The sequence below is a fragment of the Pseudophryne corroboree genome, chromosome 2 (assembly GCF_028390025.1).
Source record: "Pseudophryne corroboree isolate aPseCor3 chromosome 2, aPseCor3.hap2, whole genome shotgun sequence".
Lineage (NCBI taxonomy): Eukaryota > Metazoa > Chordata > Amphibia > Anura > Myobatrachidae > Pseudophryne > Pseudophryne corroboree.
The window spans coordinates 412332144-412352474 of NC_086445.1; the positions used below are offsets into that span (position 1 = coordinate 412332144).

The 20331-nt window shown below is 44.1% G+C and overlaps 1 protein-coding gene across 4 annotated transcripts in view; it reads right to left on the minus strand.

The window, feature by feature from the left end:
- Positions 1-20331, minus strand: part of TAB3 (TGF-beta activated kinase 1 (MAP3K7) binding protein 3) — a 77049-nt gene that overhangs the window by 36387 nt on the left and 20331 nt on the right. The gene's annotated exons all lie outside the window — the stretch shown is intronic.

Sequence of the window (20331 nt, forward strand, 5' to 3'; positions counted from 1 at the left end):
GGTTGATTATGAGTGATATACTGTACAACCGCTCGATTACTGTGGCCATTATGTGTAAGGAGTACTAATGTGGATATTATGTGTATTACTTTCCGGGGGGTAGGGATGGGCTGGCGTTTAAAAAATGGCCCCCGAATGATGTTTAAAAAATCCAAATGGCCCTTGGCTGAAAAAAAGGTTCCCCAGCCCTGCCCTAAATAGTTCTGTTTCCAGGGTACCAGCAGGTGGCTTCCACGGTTTCTACTAACAGTTTCTGCTAACTGTGGAACAGGGATGATAACCACCGACTGTATGAGAGATAGTACGACTCCAAACAGTGCTTGTGCTTTGTCTGGGTCCGGTGATGGAGTAGTAGGAAAATCCTGTCTGGGGGACACGCTTCAGGAACGAAAGAGCGTACCCGTGAGAGTCCACTTCTAGGACCCAGGCGCCTGTGGTGACCTGACGCCATGTGTGGGCGAATTGAAGAAGGGGGCCTCCCCCACCCTAGGGTCCTCCAGGAGGAGGCCTGCCCTGTCAGGCAGAGGATTCGTCCTCTGGCTTGGAAGTTGGACACCTGGCAGCCCAAGCCTCTTTGGTCTTTGGTTTGGAAGCCCTGACTGTGTGAGACCCTCTCCTAAATGTCTGACCCTTGGTTTTGCCTTGCTGACGAAAGGACAAAGTCCTAGGTCGTGCTGCCGATGCTTAAGCCATATAGGCTGTATTAGAGGTAGTCAATTTCTCAACAATTTTGTATAGCTCTTCTCCAAACAGGTCGCCTGTGTATGACAAGGCTTCCAGGGCCTTCTTTGCGTCTTTCCAAGATCGGAGCCACACAATGTGGCGAGCTGCAATGGAAACAACGGGAGCCTTAGCGGACAATAGTACTGTATCCAGAGTTGCCTCTCCAATGTAATAGGCTACGTCTCCAATATTATTGAGTAGACAACTAGTCCTCGGTGGGATCAGAGGTGAAACTTTGTTCAAGGTTGTCTACCCAAGTCTCTATGGCCTTAGCCACCCAGGCTGTAGCAGTAGCCATTGCTCCTGTAAGGGAGTACACAGACTTGAGACACATGTCCAACTGCCTGTCTGGCAAATCCCTAAGGGAAGATACCGTAGGGATAGGGAGTATTGAACTTTTAATTAAATGTGTCACATGAGCATCCACCATAGGTGGAGTCTCCCACTTTGTACAATCAGCTGGTGGTAGCGGATAAATGGGGGCCAAGCTTTTTAGGGTCCATAAATCTCTTAGTAGGAGTTTTCCATGCCTCACTCATAGCGTCTGTGAAGTGGTCCGAGTGAGGAAACTCAACTAAAATTACTTTCTGCCATTTATGCAGAGGGTCTTTAGAAGTAGTGGCTGGTTCAGTATCTTCCATCTGAAGTGACAACTTCACTGCCCTAATTACAGCAGCCACATGAAATTTAGGTGTAGGCTCTTCATCCCCAGAGAGGTATCAGCATCTGAAACCTCAGCCTGCTAGGTAGTAACTAATTATTTTGATTGGGGGTAGATTGTGAGGCGGTCACAGGCCGCTTAGAAGTAGAGGGTGCAGGTAATGTACCCGGACCCTGCATCATGTTTTCAAAAGCAGCCAAGGAAGCAGCCAAGCTCTGTATAGAATTAGAGAATGAATCCAACCAAGTGGTAGGGATGGGTGGGGCTGCAAATGACTGATAAAACAGGTTGTAATGAATGTGGAAATACAATAGGCGGAGCCATTGAGGGCTGCAGTGATTGTGCTATAGCCATAGGTTGAGCCACAGGCTGCAGTGATTGTGCTATAGCCATAGGTTGAGCCACAGGCTGCAGTGGTTGTGGTATACCCACAGGGAAAGCCACAGGTGGGGTAGCTATCTGGTCAGCAATTGTAGTCAGCAACGTAGTAAGATGCCCACGGGGGTTCTTGCACAAGTGCTGAAGGAGCTGGTGTTAGGTGGTACCATACAGGTTGTGCACTGACCATCCTGTGCCAAATCCTGAGGTAAAACCTCTGTGTTACAGGTTTTATATGCTTCCATTATAGAATCCCCTGACTGCTTGGTCTTTGTTAGACACAGCAGTATTACTGTGTACAAATACACATATGGCAATGTCCAGCGGGTAACAGAAGTAGTATGTGCTTTGTTAGACATAGTATTACTGTGTACAAACACAAATATGGCAATGTGTAGTGTGGTAAATGTAACTCTAAACACACCAGTTTTTCAAGGGTTATTCAGAGAGAAAAGGGAAAGCAATATCAGACAGATCAAGAGAGCTTGAAAGCATGCAGCAGCACTAGCATACGGCACATACAATGCAGAATAAACAATTTAACTGCAATGGGCACTGATATCAACTTCCCTGCTCTGTATAAGAGGCTTGGTAGGATGCAGTGCTGTGTATAACCTGCTATGTGGTAGAGGTATACAGGGAGATTCTGCCCACCGCTCCTAGAGACCTGCAGACCTCAGAGAATGGCTGCTAAGCATCTCTCTGTTGAGGAGGGAGGAGCAGCCCAGAAGGGAAGAGCGCTGTGGAATGGCGCCCTGGGCTGGGGGAGAGGCAGCTGGGAAGCGCTGACCGTAATCACGGGTTCTCCTGGCCTACCTGTGCCCCCAGCGCCAGTGTACTTTACAGCCCTGGTGGTCTAGTGCGGCCGCAGGGAACACGTAATGGTCCGGGAGCACAACTGCACCGCTGGCCCTCTCCCCAGGCCATCGGTAATTATTTTATTTTATATATATATCTCTATATATCTATCTATCTATATATAAATATATATATATATATATAGGAAAAGAAAAGCGGCACTCGGCGTCTTTGAAGCAATTAAATTGTATTAAAACAACACAGAGTGGTCCGACGTTTCGGGGCTCGCACGCCCCTTTGTCAAGGTGTACAACAATAGAAAACATGACAGAACATAGGAGAAGCCCTCTGTGCTCGTGCATCACACGCCAAACGGAACCGCTAACCGGCGCTAAAGGGTGACGTCATCAGCGTGCGGCCGCTCGGAGTCATGGCAACATGTGCTCCGTGGATGCCGCACTGCCTAATGGGAATTGTAGTGCGCTGTAAAGAAAGAAAGAAACACAGTGTAGAATCCTACACCAAAGAAAGTCACAATACAGGCGCTACAATAACTTAACCAATAGTAGGCTGGAAAAATGCTAGTACTCAGTGGGGGTTACAAAAGTAAATGAAATGAATAAAGACCTTACTGGAGAATATACTTGAATGTAAATTGAAAACAGTAACTATCTATAGGGACAATAGTAGTATGTTACCCTCTGGGTTCAAAAACGCCTGTAATGCGACTAAAAGAATAGAGTGTGTAAAAGTAAGTGTGCAGACTACCTAGAATCCAGTCCTGGGAATAAAAAGAATAGAGAAGGGAAAAAGGAGAAAAGAAGAAACCGCACCTATTGAGTTTGGAGAACCTACTTGGCACTAAGATGGAAACGTGTAGGGGAATGTGGCAGACCTAGCTGCTTAGTGGCTAACAAAGCTGCAATCTGTTATGTTCGATGGTCCGCCTGGGCTGGCTGTAAAATAAGCTGACCCCGGGGGGGACCCCGATAATAACAAAAGGTGCTGAAATAGTTAGGGTGCTAACAAATGATTCACATTAAGATTATTGGTGGGTGAATAAGTTCCAGGGCATTATTTCATTCAAGCCCCTTGGGCTAATAGAGTCCAGTTTATGGATCCACTTTGCTTCTAAACGAAGCAATTTGTTCTCACGATCACCTCCTCTCATTGATTTCTCAACGTGATCAATGGCCATGTGTCTAAGGTCGCTCAAGGAATGTCCAAATTCAACGAAATGCCTGGCAACTGGTTGGTCAGCTACTTTGCCTAACGTGGCTTTCTTGATGGCAGATCGATGTAGAGCCATGCGTTCCCTCATTGTTCTGATGGATTTGCCCACGTATATCAAATTACATGGGCATACTATTACGTAGATGATGTACGAGGACGTGCAAGTGAGGACATGATTGATGAACATCTTGCGATCCTCATGTGGATGCTTGAACCAGGATCCCGTCATCATAAAGGAACAAGTAGTGCACTTTGGGCACTTATAACACCCCGGTTCTTTGACCTGGAGGTTCAATGGGCGTTCACTTTCTTCTTTAAAGCCCGTCACGTCCGTGTGTACCACAATGTCCTTAATGTTACGTCCTCTAGTGTAACATGTCATTGGTCGTTTGTTCTTGAATGGTAATTAAGTATCTGAAGCAACCAAAGGCCAGAGTGCTCTGGTGGCACGTGGAATAACAGGGCTCGTGGTGTTATATTGTGTGACAAACGGAATCATCTCCCTACTAGTCCTCTTTGTGCTAGGTGACATAAGGTTGCTTCTCGGGATGGACAGGACCTCCGCTTTATGAGCCAATAATTTCTTGCGGTCATATCCTCTTTGTAGGAATTTATTGATGAGTTTATCCAATTCTCCTTCCAGTTTACTATGGTCGCTGGTAATACGTGCAATCCTGATCATCTGTGACCTTGGGAGTCCGTTAATCAGACCTTTAGGGTGGTGACTGTTGGCTCGCAGAAGAGTGTTCTGATCAGTCGGTTTGGTGTATAAACTCGTCTGTATCTGTCGATCCTTAACGAACACCTGTACATCAAGGTAGTTGATAGAAGACTTGCTGGTTGAGTAGGTGAATTTGATAGATGATTCACGTGCATTTGCTGCTGTCATCAGTGATTCAAACAAGGTTTGAGGTCCGGGCCACATGATGAATAGATCGTCTATGAAACGGGTATATAGGAGGATGTGCTTGGCCACTGTAGGATCCTTGAAGAAAACCTCCATTTCTTCCTTAAACATAAAGATGTTAACGAACGATGGGGAGACGTTGCTCCCCATCGCACACCCCGTTTTTTGGCGGAAAAAATGCTCGTCAAAAAGAAAAAAAGTTGTGGGTGAGGGTTAGCTCTAATAGATCAAGAAACAATTTATGGTCCAAGTCCGTCATGTGTTCCGTAGTGATGAAATCTTCCACGGCCTTCATGCCCTGCTGGTGAGGGATGCTGGTATAAAGGCTACAAACATCTACTACGCATAGTAACGTCCCTGGCGGGACACGTGGTACAGAGGCGAGTCGCTGAAGTAAGCAAGTGGTGTCTTTAATGAATCTTTGATGATTAAGAATGAACGGTTGTAGGATATTATCCAGGAAAATTGAAATGGGTTGAAATAGTGAATTCCTGGCTGCGATGATGGGGCGGCCAGGAGGGTTTTGTGGGTTTTTGTGAATTTTGGGTACCGTAAAAAAAATAGGTACCTCTGGATGGTCCTGTGAGAGGGCCTTTAGGAGTTTAGAAGAGATAAGATCATGTGAATGAGCGGCATTTAATAAGGCATCTACCCTTGATTTGTATTCAAAGGTGGGATCATGGTCTAGCCTTTCATATGTAGATTCATCATTAAGTTGTTGATATGCTTCATCCAGGTAGTCAATAAGGTTCAAAACCACAATACCCCCCCCCCTTTGTCAGCGGGGCGTATGATGATGTCTCTATAGGCTCCCAATTGCTTAAGGGCCATTTGTTCCTGGCGTGACAGATTGCAATGATTATCAAGTTGGCCTTGTTGGTACCTGGATACCGAGTTGTCCATCAATCTGATATACGTTTTAATTGACGAATTGGTAGACGGAGGGTCAAAAGAAGAAAGATGTCTGGAGTTGATGAATTAGTATGTGCCTCTGGTCGACTTGCCACTGTGTCATCGGTTTGCTGTGTTTGAAAAAATTCTTGTAACCTGAGTTTACGAGCAAAGCGGTGGATATCTATTTGCCAGGTAAAGTCATTAAATTTAGTTGTCGGGACAAAAGATAATCCCTTTTCTAGAACTGAAAGTTCCAGAGGGGTGAAATTCCTATGAGATAAGTTGAAAATTAACGATTCCTTCTTGTCGTGGTTGTTTTTGCCCCTCGTCCCCTGCCTACCCCTGCGGGTGGCCTTCCTCTTTGGCCTTTCTCTATAGGAGTGGCTGTTGCAGATGCTCCCCCTAAAGGGATGTGCGAAGAGTTGGGGGACTCCTCAACCTCCTGTGAGGTGATTTCAGTGTCGCTGTTGGATGTGGCTGACACTCGAGATTGGGCCTCTCGTCTCCTTCGCCAACTGTGTTTGGCTCGTGCATTGTAGGATGTTGGGTTGGCCTGGTCACCCCCCATCAGCCATCTGTAGACACGGTTGCTATCATAATCTTCCTTCACAATAGTGTATTTGTTCCTTTTGAACTTTACAAGTTCCCTTTTGTATTTGTCGCTCTGGGATTGCAGTTTAGCCAGCCAGTCCTGTTGAGTATCTTGGCGCAAAGTTTGAAGGTGTTCCTTTTCTAATTGGCCAATTTTTTCACGTGTAACCGTGAGTTCTCGCCCTGCTTCCTCCACTACCAGCAGTAGTAGATCGAGGCTGCACTTATTTAAAATGCCTATCCATTTTTTGCAAAAGTCAGGGTTAAAACGGCCGATCGTAGGAACATTGCGCACTCTGAAACCTCTTGGAATTAATTTATCTCTATGGTAGTCAGAGAGTGAAATGCCATGCAGGAGGAAGTCAATTTCACGGCGCTTAAGTTTCAACAGTTGGTGGTAAATGTCCTCTGCTGAGTCTGTTTTATCCACAAGGCTCAGACTGTCTTTGAATCGTAAACGATCCGCGTCGTCGTCTGTGAAACTATACAGTTCCCCTATTGTGGACGACATACCGCGGCAGCCTGGCTCACTTTCCTGTGTCATAGCGACAAAAGGTGCTCCAAAAAATTTACTGTGAAAAAAAGTATACAACTGTGGGGTGCACCAAAAGCAATGTGGAGGTACTACACTTGATAGGTAAGTACAAAATGCGGATCGCTTGTGATCCTATAAACTGTAGGGGTGCCTTGTTCCAGGATGGACCACTGGGGTGGTGTAGCCTCAGAGTCCAAAGTAAAATAGAAGACAAACGAACCGGCACTCCCAAAAGGCAAAGTAGCTGACCAACCAGTTGCCAGGCATTTCGTTGAATTTGGACATTCCTTGAGCGACCTTACACATGGCCATTGATCACGTTGAGAAATCAATGAGAGGAGGTGATCGTGAGAACAAATTGCTTCGTTTAGAAGCAAAGTGGATCCATAAACTGGACTCTATTAGCCCAAGGGGCTTGAATGAAATGATGCCCTGGAACTTATTCACCCACCAATAATCTTAATGTGAATCATTTGTTAGCACCCTAACTATTTCAGCACCTTTGTTATTATCGGGGTCCCCCCCGGGGTCAGCTTATTTTACAGCCAGCCCAGGCGGACCATCGAACATAACAGATTGCAGCTTTGTTAGCCACTAAGCAGCTAGGTCTGCCACATTCCCCTACACGTTTCCATCTTAGTGCCAAGTAGGTTCTCCAAACTCAATAGGTGCGGTTTCTTCTTTTCTCCTTTTTCCCTTCTCTATTCTTTTTATTCCCAGGACTGGATTCTAGGTAGTCTGCACACTTACTTTTACACACTCTATTCTTTTAGTCGCATTACAGGCGTTTTTGAACCCAGAGGGTAACATACTACTATTGTCCCTATAGATAGTTACTGTTTTCAATTTACATTCAAGTATATTCTCCAGTAAGGTCTTTATTCATTTCATTTACTTTTGTAACCCCCACTGAGTACTAGCATTTTTCCAGCCTACTATTGGTTGATATTGTAGCGCCTGTATTGTGACTTTCTTTGGTGTAGGATTCTACACTGTGTTTCTTTCTTTCTTTACAGCGCACTACAATTCCCATTAGGCAGTGCGGCATCCACAGAGCACATGTTGCCATGACTCCGGGCGGCCGCACGCTGATGACGTCACCCGTTAGCGCCGGTTAGCGGTTCCGTTTGGCGTGTGATGCACAAGCACAGAGGGCTTCTCCTACTATAAAGGTATGTTCTGTCATGTTTTCTATTGTTGTACACCTTGACAAAGGGGCGTGCGAGCCCCGAAACGTCGGACCACTCTAAGTGTTGTTTTAATACAATTTAATTGCTTCAAAGACGCCGAGTGCCGCTTTTCTTTTCCTCTATGCAAATCATGTTTGGGATGGCACCGGTGCAGCGAGACTGATTTTTTGGGAGTGCCGGTTTGTTTGTCTTCTATATATATATATATATATATATATATATATATATATATATATATATATATATATATATATAGATATATAGATATATATATATAGATATATAGATATATATATATAGATCGAGAGAGAGAGAGAGAGAGAGAGATAATAATTACAGTTATGGAGTGATACAGCTGTGGCTCTGTGATGGAGTTTTGGGGACAGATGGAAGTAGTTCAAGAAAGCCATCTTTGGGGGGGGGGGGGGGGGAATGCACGGTCATGTGATCTGGTGTGTCCAATCAGGTTAGTGGGATTTCAGTCATTACAACACACCCTTATACATAGTCCCCGCCCACAGCCCCCTGACAACCAATCGTAATGATACTTAGCCTAAACCTGCCTGGGAAATTTACCTACACAATCATTTACCGACAAACCACATCATAATCGGTTCAGTGGTTTAGGAGTTTATCTCCATCAGACAAACAAACAGGTAGACTTTCATTTATAAGATGTATACATAAGGGTTTTAAACACAAGTATGTTAAGAAAACATTCGCTAGTTAGTTAAAAACAAATACAAAAACTTATTAACTTCTCATACTTTTAAGACCTTCAGCAGCACATTTATCACAGCTTCCCTGTAGCTTAGTTTAAAATTAACTAATGATCCTTTACAATTTTATTGTATTTTAGTGTTAAGGCAATGTCAACAATGATGAAAATCGAAAGCCAGAAACTGTGTATACAGGACCATTATCCTACATTATATCTGGGACTTACATCATCAAAGTGTAAGTAATAAGTTTCAAGGAAATGAACAACTGCGTGTAATTCTAGTAATTTGAAATATGTTTGGTATGAATATTACTGACTTAACTCTTTATCACTAACTTTTCTTCTCTATATATTTCCCTGGCTGAAACGGTGCCATAATCTATTTGTAGATGAAGGAATGTGTTACTTGTTTGAGGTTTCCTAGTAAGAGAGGAGACACATTCCATTATACTGTAAAAAGCCTTCTGAAATATAAGATGCAGGCCAGAGGAAAGAGAAGGTTTAAAGGGACAAAGTGATCTCAAGGCATGACAGATCAAATTGTATTCTTAGAATATATTCTAATAAAGATGGTCAGGGACATATTTTAAATGCAGCTTTTATAATGTTTTATGCAGAAATGCTCATCATATAACAAATGAAGATTACAGATCAGCACCTATGGATCAAAAATGAAATAGATTAATCGATTAATGAAATAGGTATTAATAAAAAAAAAATATATGATCAAATGAAACCCTCACTATGGTGGAGATGAAGCTGGTGCTTATTGGCGATCTTAACTAATTTCAGCTATGTAGCTAGAATACAGGGTAAATAACAGAATAGCTTTAAAAGTTTTGAAGGCTGAAGTGGGGAGGCCCAGGTTGTCTTGCCAGCATTTCTACTAGTTTAACATCAGGGTTGCTTGTTACCTGAACACTTATACTTTGCATTTATCCTGCAGGGTCCACAGGGTATCCACAGGACACATTGGAATATGGTGGAGCAACAGCAGATCTGCACCAAATGGTCAAAGCTTTCTGGCCTCCCAGCATGCAGCGGGTCCGTCCATATATCCCCGCCTCCTGGCTCAGGCAAATCAGTTTTTTGTTTGGTGCGGCAGGAGCCGTCTAAGGGCTGCTGGTTTTTAGCAGCCATAAGCTTTTATTTTATTTTTATAATCTTACTATTTTTTCTGAGTGATCTTTCTAAACAGCGTCTTATACGTACCTTAGAAAGAATCGCTCAAACAACTCCCCGCCGCGTCGCGACAACGCTTACCCACGAGTACAGGGCTGTTTCGGCAGGCGTCTGTGTCTGATAAAACTAGCAGGTCCAGCAGACAGTACCAGGCTGTGGCCGTAGCACGGGGAGAAGGAAAGGCATCGGTTCCGCTTAGAGGGGGAATGTGGACACAGCCGCAGTGTGTTGGGAGGAGACTACCAAACAGTCGCTTAAGTGGCTGCCACTGAGAGTGCAACAGCGCTAGGCCTTAGGGACCATAGGCTCCAGGGGAATGAAGCCACGATCCCTAGGGTTGATGTCAGCAGTGGGGAGTCAGACGCTCCCCTGGTTGCCCCTCCCCCCGGTTCATGACCAGTTTCCTCCGAGGGGACCCAGTCGCAGCATACGCAGTTCAGGATGGGTTGTGTGCAAATTGTTTTAGCTTTCACCAAGGTCTCTTGAAAAATTCAAGGCAGACGCAGGTGCAAGTTGATCCCCCATGGGCTATGTTTGCATAGACATTATCCAGTATAGCTGAGCGGATAATTCCAACTTCTGTACCAGGTATAGGTTACACTATTAACCCTTATGTGCAGCATTCCACCTGCGGTTTATCATTTCCAGCAGGGAAAGCAGTAGCCTTTCTACAGAAGCAGGCTGAAAAGCCAGTGGTAAGTAAATCACTGACACGGAACAACATCTTCACAGTCTACACATGTTTCAGATGAGGATTCATCAGAGGAGGAAGACTCATTACACTCTGGTTCTGCGTACGAAGATGAGAAGGAGGAAGGTCTCAACTCAGTGGAAATATCAGAGTTGATTAATGCAATGAAAGCAATTCTATCCTTAGAAGAGTCAGCAGAGCCTGTGTTAAAATGCAAGGCACCTGTATTTAAACGTCCCAAAACAGTTAAGACTGAGTTTCCTGGTTCAGAACAGCTGACGGAAATTATGGAAGAGGCTCAGGCTACGCCCAGTAAGAAATTTAGAATTCCTAGAAAATGGAATTTCAGTTATCTTCCGGCTGGGGACTGTTTAAAGAGGAAGGTAGCCCCTAAAGTATACGCATGTTATTCAATTAGTGCGAAAATCTACATTACCTATGCCTTCAACATCATTAAATTATGTCACGGATAGGAGAGTAGATGGTTTGCTAAAAACCATTTTTTCCCTGTCTGGGGCAATCATTAGACCAGCCATGGCTTCAGCCTGGACAGCTAAAGCAGTGGCTGCCCGGGAAGATGCATTGGAAGGGGAAACTTCAATGACATCTAGAGCACAAAAATCATATATTGCACATATCAAACAGGCTGCAATATTCTCGGAAGAAGCAGTTATGGATATGGGTACTATTGCCTCTCAAGCATCAGCTTCAGCAGTAGCAGCTCTCAGAGCAGTTAGGCTACGCACTTGGAAAGCGGATTCAGAATCCAAGGTGGTTTTGGAGTCTTTACCTTTTACTGGAGAAATTCTCTTTGGTAAAGAGGTAACCAGTATTTGAGTCAGAAGCAGACTCCAAGAAAGTAAAGTTTCCTTTCACTTACAAATGTAAGGCCAAAATCCCAGCTTTTCGGTCTCAAGGAAAAGCAAAAGGAAAGAGAGAGGGCAAACAGTCCCAATACAACAGGTCTGGGGAGACTAAAAAGATTTGGGCGACCAGAGGACCGGCTTCTAAAACAGAAGACAAGCCATCAGCCTGATGGTGCGGGCCTCCACCTGGGGGACCCCAGGGCGGTAGACAGACTTCTTCATTTTGCACAAATCTGGCAGCAGACTACCAAGGATGCCTGGGTGCAAGAAGCGGTATCTCACGGTTATGCGTTTGCTTTCAAGAAACACCCTTCTCAAAGGTTTTTTTTTACCAGCCCGTCTTTAGTAGAGACGAAGGCCAGGGCTTTTCAAGAGGCAGTTCAGAAATTGCTTCAGTCAGGAGTAATCATTAAAGTTCCTCCTGCACAACGAGGACAGGGTTTCTACTCCAACCCGTTTCTAGTCCAGAAGCCAAATGGGTCATTCCGGCCGATACTCAATCTAAAAATGCTCAACAAGTACATTTGGCTACCTCATTTCCATATGGAGACTTTACGTTCCATCATTTTGGCCATGGAGCCAAGGGATTTTATGGTGTCCCTGGATATCCAGGATGCTTACCTACATGTTCCTATAGCCCTGTCCCATCAGTGCTATCTCAGGTTAGCTATCCTCCAACAGAATTTTTAGTTTCACGCTCTACCATTCGGATTGGCCACAGCTCCCAGAGCATTCACCAACATTATGGTGATAATGGCAGCTTATCTCTACAAGCAGGGGTTAAGAATTTTTCCATAGCTTAACGATCTTTTAATCCTGGCGCAGTCTCAAGAATTGCTTCTGTGTCATCTGCAGCAGACAATAGTGTCTGCAGAAGCACAGATGGCTCATAAATTGGGCAAAACCATCTCTGGTTCCGTCACAGCGGACGACTCACTTGGGGGCTGTATTAGATTCGAGCCTTCAGAGAGCAATTTTACCTCTGAACAAAATAGCCAGACTTCAGTTAAGGATTCAGGAGATTCTATACAGTCGGAGAGTATCCATTCACGCAGCAATGCGTGTGATGGGGCGGATGGTGTCAACAATCGACATGGTAGAATATGCTCAGTTCCATTCAAGGCCTCTGCAGCATCTGATCCTTACCAAATGGAATGGTTTTCATCAGATGATAAAAACAGACTATGGTCCTTAATCAGAAAGTAAGGAGGTGATTAGCCTGGTGGCTACAGACAGCCCATATGGACAAAGGGAGACCCTTTTGGATATCAGATTGGGAAATTCTGACAACGGATGCCAGCCTTGAGGGCTGGGGAGCAGTGTCAGGAAGAAATTGCTTCCATGGACAGTGGAACAAGGAAGAAGGTTGCTTGCCAATAAATATATTGGAACTCCGAGCCATATAGATGGCGTCGATTCAGGCAAAAGACATTCTTCACGGGAAACCAGTCCAGATCCGCTCGGATAATACGATGGCAGTAGCATACCTCAACCATCAGGGAGGAACTCTCAGCCGGAAAGCAATGAAAGTAGTAAGTCACACGTTATAGTGGGCAGAACTTCATATTCCAGCCTTGTCCGCAGTGTTCATTCCAGGACTCCTAAACTGGGAAGCGGATTTTCTCAGTCGACACACCATTCATGCAAACGAATGGGCTCTACACCCAGAAGTCTTCCAGACCCTGGTCGACAGATGGGGGTTGCCAGAGCCAGAGATAGATAGATATAGCATCTCGTCAGAACCACAAGGTGCCCGCATACGGATCAAGAACAAAGGATCCCAAAGCGATCTTTGTGGATGCCCTGTTAGTGAGATGGGACTTTCATCTGGCCAATGTGTTTCCTCCCATCGCCCTGCTACCTAGGGTGGTGAGAAAGGTAAAATAAGGAAAAAGTGCCATGATACTAATAGCTCCGGCTTGGTCCAGAAGACATTGGTACACAGATCTGCAGAGGATATCGGTGGATGCTCCATTCCTACTACCTCAACGTCCAGATGTACTGATTCAAGGGCCTTGTCATCACAGACATCTAGATAGACTGTCTTTGACAGTCTGGTTCTTGAGACCTCCATCCTGAAGTCAAGAGGATTCTCACAACAGGTAATTCAAACAATGCTTAGAGCAAGGAAACCCTCCTCAGCTCGCATTTATCACAGAATGTGGCAAGCCTATATTCATTGGTGCAGTGAACGGAAATTTGACCCTAGGTCTTTCAGAGTTTCAAGAATCCTAGCATTCCTACAGGCAGGAATGGATAAAGGTTTAAGGATGGCTTGCTTGAGAGTGCAAGTGTCAGCACTAACTGTATGGTTCCAAAAGAAAATTGCCAACCTACAGGATGTGCACACTTTTTTCCAGGGAATGCTGTGCATTCAACCTCCTTTTGTTCCTCCTACAGTGCCTAGGGACCTAACTTTAGTTCTAAAGGCCCATCAAGTTGCCCAATTTGAACCACTTAAAAGAGTGGACTTTAAATGGTTGACAGCTAAAGTTCTCTTTCTACTGGCCATGGATTCAGCTAGAAGAGTTTCAGATTAAGGGGCATTGTTATGCCGTCCTCCATTTCTGATTTTCTATCCAGATAGAGCAGTTCTCAGAACTAAATCTGGGTATCTTCCTAAGGTAATATCTAAATTCCACCTTAACGAAGAAATTGTAGTGCCGGCTTTCCAAGGGCCATTAGACATTATGCTGTGGATACTTTTGCCTTTCAGGACGCTGAATTCGGGCAAAGGATTCTCTTGTCCAATCAGGAGCGTCCCCACCACTAAATTACTTTTGGACATCCCAGTGTATCCTGTGGATACCCTGTGGACCCTGCAGGAGAAATATACGTTATGGTAAGAACTTACCGTTGATAACAGTATTTCTCCTAAGTCCACAGGGATCCCACCCTGACCCACCTGATTTGAGGATCTTTTTACTCACTAACCTCTTCCCTCTTGCACGGAAGGGTGTGCATATGTGTTCTTCTCGCCTGATTAGGGCTCTACATGATGCTCCTGCATTGAGCTTTGGAAAACTGAATTGCCCGAGCCAGGAAGCGGGGATATATGGACGGGCCCGCTGCATGCTGGGAGGCCAGAAAGATTGACCGTTTGGTGCAGATCCGCTGTTGTTCCACCATATCCCAAAGTATCCTGTGGAACCTGTGGACTTAGGAGAAATAGTTATCAACGGTAAGTTCTTACCAGAACGTATATATTAAGGTCCTTGAACATATTGGCCTCCTGCTACTCTGCTTTTTGGTCCAATTTACTGGCCCCTGTTCTACACCACCAAGTTGTGGCCTATCAGTCTAATACCAATATAGTCTCCAATCACAATGTTCAAACAGAATTTCTCTGGGTGACCCTGCTGAACCTGTACTGCGGCTACCACATGCTCTATACTTACCGAATACAGTGCAGCATCAGAAGACACTCTCGATGCCCAGCACATCTCAGTACTTCTGATCCCCGGGCCCCCAGTGCACCTTGACACTGTTCACTTGTCAATAGTGGCGTGCAACCTCCTCTAACAGAGCAACCCACCTAGTGTTTGTAATGAGTTCTTGTCAGACAATCTTTGTATCTACTTCCACACTCACCAAGTGCTTCATGACCAAGCAAGGTCTTATTCAATGTACAGTACTTTACAAAAGTTTTAGGCAGGTATGGAAACAATCATAAGGGCATGTTCTTGCAAGAAAGCAAGAAGACAGGGAGTTAGTCTCTTTTTAAAGGGCACTCTTGAACATTGATGTGTGTGGTTAAAATTTTACCTTTATTAGATATAGATTAAAAAATGGTTTCTTCCTCTGTTGTCTGTTTTAAATGGCACTGTATTTACTTCAAGGGAGCTCAACAGTGAGAGCCATACCTTCGACTTGGAAAAAGGCCAAGCAACTTAACTATGCATCGAAACATAGGAACTGGGGTGCAGAAAAATGGCAGCAGGTGCTCACACCGCTAAGTCAAATGTTTAAATATTTGGCTCTAACAGAAGGCAGTTTGTTTGCCGTAGGGCTGGAGAGCGGTACATTAATGAGTGTCTGCAGACAACAGTAAAGCATGGTGACATTTATTGCAAGTTTGGAGCTGCATTTCAGCAAATGGAGTGGATGATTTGGTCAGAATTAATAGTGTCCTCAATGCTAAAAAATACAGGCAGGTACTTATCCATCATGCAGTACCCATCAAGAAAGGGGCTGATTGGCTTAAAATGTATTCTGCAGGAGGATATCGATCACAAACATACAGCCAATTTCATTAAGTACCATCTTCAGCGTAAAGAAGAACAAGTAGTCCTGGCAGTGATGATACAGCTAGTTGTACTTATGTTTTTGCACATTAGCGGCTCTAAAATTCATAATCTTTTGTTTCAGATTGCAATTAGTTGTTCCTACTTGATACAGGAAACTGTTCAGGATTATGATGCAGATAATTATTAGGGCACCTTTTCAAAGTAATTTCTTGCTATTCGCTCCTAGTTTACGGAATATCATCCCAAAATTGGGACTAGGAACTTCCAGGTCACTCAACCTTCCAGGACTTTGCAGATATATTATATAGTAGATGCTTACAACCACTGGACTGCCTATGTGCTAGGGGCCTAATGCATCATGGAATGCTGCTGTGGCAGCGTTCGCTTAATGAGCCACCATAACTTAAGTTGAGCTAACAATCACATTATCTTTCCCTTGTTTGGAACCTGTTGTAACGGTCTGTAATTTTCCTTAAAGTGTCAGCAGACAGTGCCTTCCAGTACTTCCTTGGATAGTAGGCACTTCCGTCACACAGAGGACGTGCATAAAAGGAACCAAACACTAAAAAGACCAGCACAACACATTTGTTGATTGGTTTCGTTTCATGACGTTTACCAGCACGTTTTTCCTCCTCATTACACTGAATATTATACCAGATGTTATCGTGTTTCATAATGAAAGCATGCACAGTTATGGCTACATGGCCACGGGTATCACTTATTACACACAGACTCACAGTTTAAAGTGTCACAATCATCTTGAATAAAATATAGATGTAGCCACGATCGTTGCCGTGCGGCAAGTGTGCCTGCAACTATGTGCATGCGTACGCATGCCAATAGAAGCCTATGGAACGAATGCCAGCTGTGATCAGTCGCAGCATGGCACGTTCGCACTATACTGCGATGCTATTGCCCATGCGTACGCATCGCGGCACAGATGAGTGTGGCTACATCTGGATACAGCAAATTGAAGTTTTGCTTGTGAAGTGTCCCAGTGGAATCCTTGAACTGCATCCTGAAACATGAATGAATAATTTTCTGCAAAATATAGTAACACAATAGCTTCTGTTTCTGGATGAATGGTTTCCTTGAGCTGGCGTAGGTACTCAGTTGCATAATCAACAGCGCTACAAATAACTTCAGGGAATTGTTCCACAGTACTAGTGATTGCAACCAATTTACTTTGGTCAGTGTGGACCCACTGTTTATAAACAATTGTGTCATCATCCATGTCCCTATCAGGAAAAAGTTTTTCAACTATTTTCTGAAGTGCTTCTAAACCTGGGCATTTATCACACCGATGAAGCATACAAGTTTTTGAGACTGAAGAACAAACAATGATTTCAGTTAGGTCTTTGTAGTCCATCTTTAGTGGTAGGCAGCAACCAAGAATTTTAAGTTTTGGCGAGTTTTGCAAACACACACAGAATGTATACCTCTTGCAGCATCACTAACACACCACGTAGGTCGTAAGGAACAAAACTTACAATCCAACTTGAATGTCTGGAAAACGTACTTTGAAAGGAAGATAAAGCTCTTTCAAGTTTACTAGGAGTAGCCTTTACTGTTTGTGAATTCTTTTTCCTCCTGGAACTTTTACAGAAACAGACTTTCTTTTAAGGACACATCTGAGAATGTTCATCATAAACTGTCGTACCTGATGAATGATTTGTACAAGAAGGGCTTTCCCTCTATATTTTTCAGGTTCTGCCAGTATGCTATGGTTTTCTTTAAGTCTTCTTGATTCTTTTACCATGTACTCTGTGACATTAAATAAGTTATGGACTCAAGTTATGTTTAAGTTTTTAAATTTCATGGTTTCTTGTGTTAATTATGTATGCGGTACAACAGTGATTGAACGTCAACGTCATGATTTTTTTTTTCTACACTATGAAACAGAGCACCATGCTGATTTTTTTGTGGCAGTCATTTATACCTTTGTTAAGCACCTAAAAAAAGAATTAAGTCATTTTAAGCCATTTTTGGCTGCAGTCACTGGTAGTGTATTCCTCAGTTTTCACATGGTGGAGCATGTGAAAACTGAGTAAATACACTACCAGTGACTGCAGCCAAAAACGGTGAGATATCCCGGGTTTCCATCTATTTTCTCACGTTGGTCAGCTGAATCACTGTGTCATGTGTTTTTTACAACATGTGTTATCAGTTGTTATGGTTTTAAAACGGCTTATATTTTAAAGTTTGGTTTTTATTAAACGTATTTGCACCCTCATATTTTCCTTCGTTTTTTGTGCTTACACCGGGCATAAAACGATTTGAAGCAATAAAGGAGGACGGCACCTGAGGATATTGAAAGAAACCTTTATATGGAAGTACCTCGCCATTTGAAGTAAGCGCTCATGTGAGCATTTTGTGCCATGAAATTAGGAATATGAATGCATGAATGCACATGGTCCAGAGTTTGGCCATATCATTTGTAGAAGGCAAAAGATACCTTTATATGTTTTGTTTCCATCTGTTCTATGTAAGCACACATGTAAGCGGCACTCCAAATGAACCCCTGAGGTGAACCTTACGGATAGAATCACACACCCTGAATATTGCTTAGCCGAAGGAGTCTGGGTTGATCCCTACCTTTTGTGTCTACATAAGGAGTATTTTGAACATCTGTATTCGATTTGTGTTTTTTTTGCATAAAACCTCCCTGGAAGTGTACTTACATAAGGACTTTCCTGTTTGAAGAGTTTTGGACTTTGACCCACACGGGTAATACATCTGTCTACCATTTATTTCTGCGCCATCTGAGGTTTTTTCCAAATCTTCTTTGTGTACTGATAAATGTATCTGCACCTCTCTGCGGATCTGCATTACTTTGAAATAACCCTAAACAATCCATTACTGTTATTTCTATCTCTCCTGACTCTATATAAGTGTAAGGTGGCACAAGCACCAAACCTGCATATAGAATTCATACTTATATTCAATGAACTCGCACAGTACAAATTGAAGTATTTCACGTCAAACTTAGCATGATAGTAGCCTTGCGGATTATGTTTTTATGTAATGTGTAGGCAGGGGTGTATCTTCCTATTGGCCAGGATGGCACTTGCCAGGGGCGCAGGCCAAGGGGGGGGGGGGGCACTTACCGGCAATGCCACACACACCAGGGGGTAGAATGACATAGTAGTTCTCACCGAGTACATCCCTTAGCAGTGCTCATCCACTGCTGGACTTTCAAAAGCGTATTACACTCTGACACTCTCCGTGACTAGTCACAATGATTAGAGCCGGCCTTAGCTATAGGCAGGCTAGGCATTTGCCAAGGGCATTCAAGCATGTCTAGGGGCATCCAAGCATGTCCCTGCAGCATCTCATGCTGAGAGGGACAGTCCGCAAACTAACTGTTACTTTCCAAATGTATTCAATCAGTACTTGTATACACTGCTGTTTACATTTGTCAAAAAAAATGCACACTGTGCCTTAAACTTCCTCTGACATGCTTGAATGCCCCTGACTTGTGAGACCTCAGACAGACAGCAGAAGCCCAGTAAATGCAATTCCTGGACCTGTGACATTTTCACTGACTATATAAGGTTATTACTGGATGGCTTCTTATGATAACACATGTGTATTTTGGAAGACTGCTTCACAGAAACCTGACATCACCTATACTGCTTGTGCACATGGGGGAGGGGGACCCTGCTATCCTGTGTCCCTTAGCCCTGTGCAAACCACAGGTGTCTGCAGGGACATAACATGGGCAGTGTTCTCCCCACACTTTATTTCCTAGTCAGTCCATACCGTAAAATTCCCCTGCCATCTAGCACTGTAACGTGGTCAGTAAGTTGCGTTGTGCTATTTCTAAACATCAGTGCAGCGTGACTTTCGGACACATCAGACTGTAGGGCAGAGCATTTAGCTCCCACAGTATAAAGTAAAGTGCATGCAGTTAACGGGAGTAACAGACACCAGCAAACACACTGAATAGTGAAGAGAATGGACAGTTTCTACATGTTTGATACTGATCTTTTTGTATAACCAGAAAGTGTGGCAGTATCTCTGGCAGTATATGTGTATTATGGGCATTACAAATGTGGGGCATATGTGTAAGGTGCATTACGGTGTGGCATTATGTGTATTATGGGCATTACTAATGTGGGGCATATGTGTAAGGTTCCTTTACTGTGTGGAATTATATGTATTATGGTCATTACTGTGTGGCATTGTGCAGAGTTGAACTGGCCCACAGGGTAACCCCCCCGGTGGGCCCCACTACCTGAGCGTTGCAGGTACAGATGCAGAACTAGCGGCGGAGCTAGGGGGCACCAGACAAAATTTTGCCTAGGGCATCAAATTGGCTAGGGCCGGCTCTGACAATGATGGTGAATATAGCCGGTGAGCGGGGCACTTCCAGGTATTGGGAGGGGCGAGGCACAACTTCTTCCTCATCCGCTCCCCTTCTCATTGGTCCCACGTGGTCTGTCACCAAACACCAGGCACTACAATCAGCAGTGCAGCATGAGCATACCTGTACATTTTCTGCGGTACCGTAACTGCACTGCATGGTCTATCCTGGCAGTCTGGATCGCAGCGTACAAAGAGCTCTGTACGGAGAGAGGTATCTAGACCAGTGACTGCCTGTCCAGCTGTGTTGAGACTACAAGTCCCAGCACACCTTGTCAACTGGATTTGCTGTGCCATGTAGTGCCACCACACCTAGAGAGTAGTTTTTAACTGTATGTATGTGTGCATA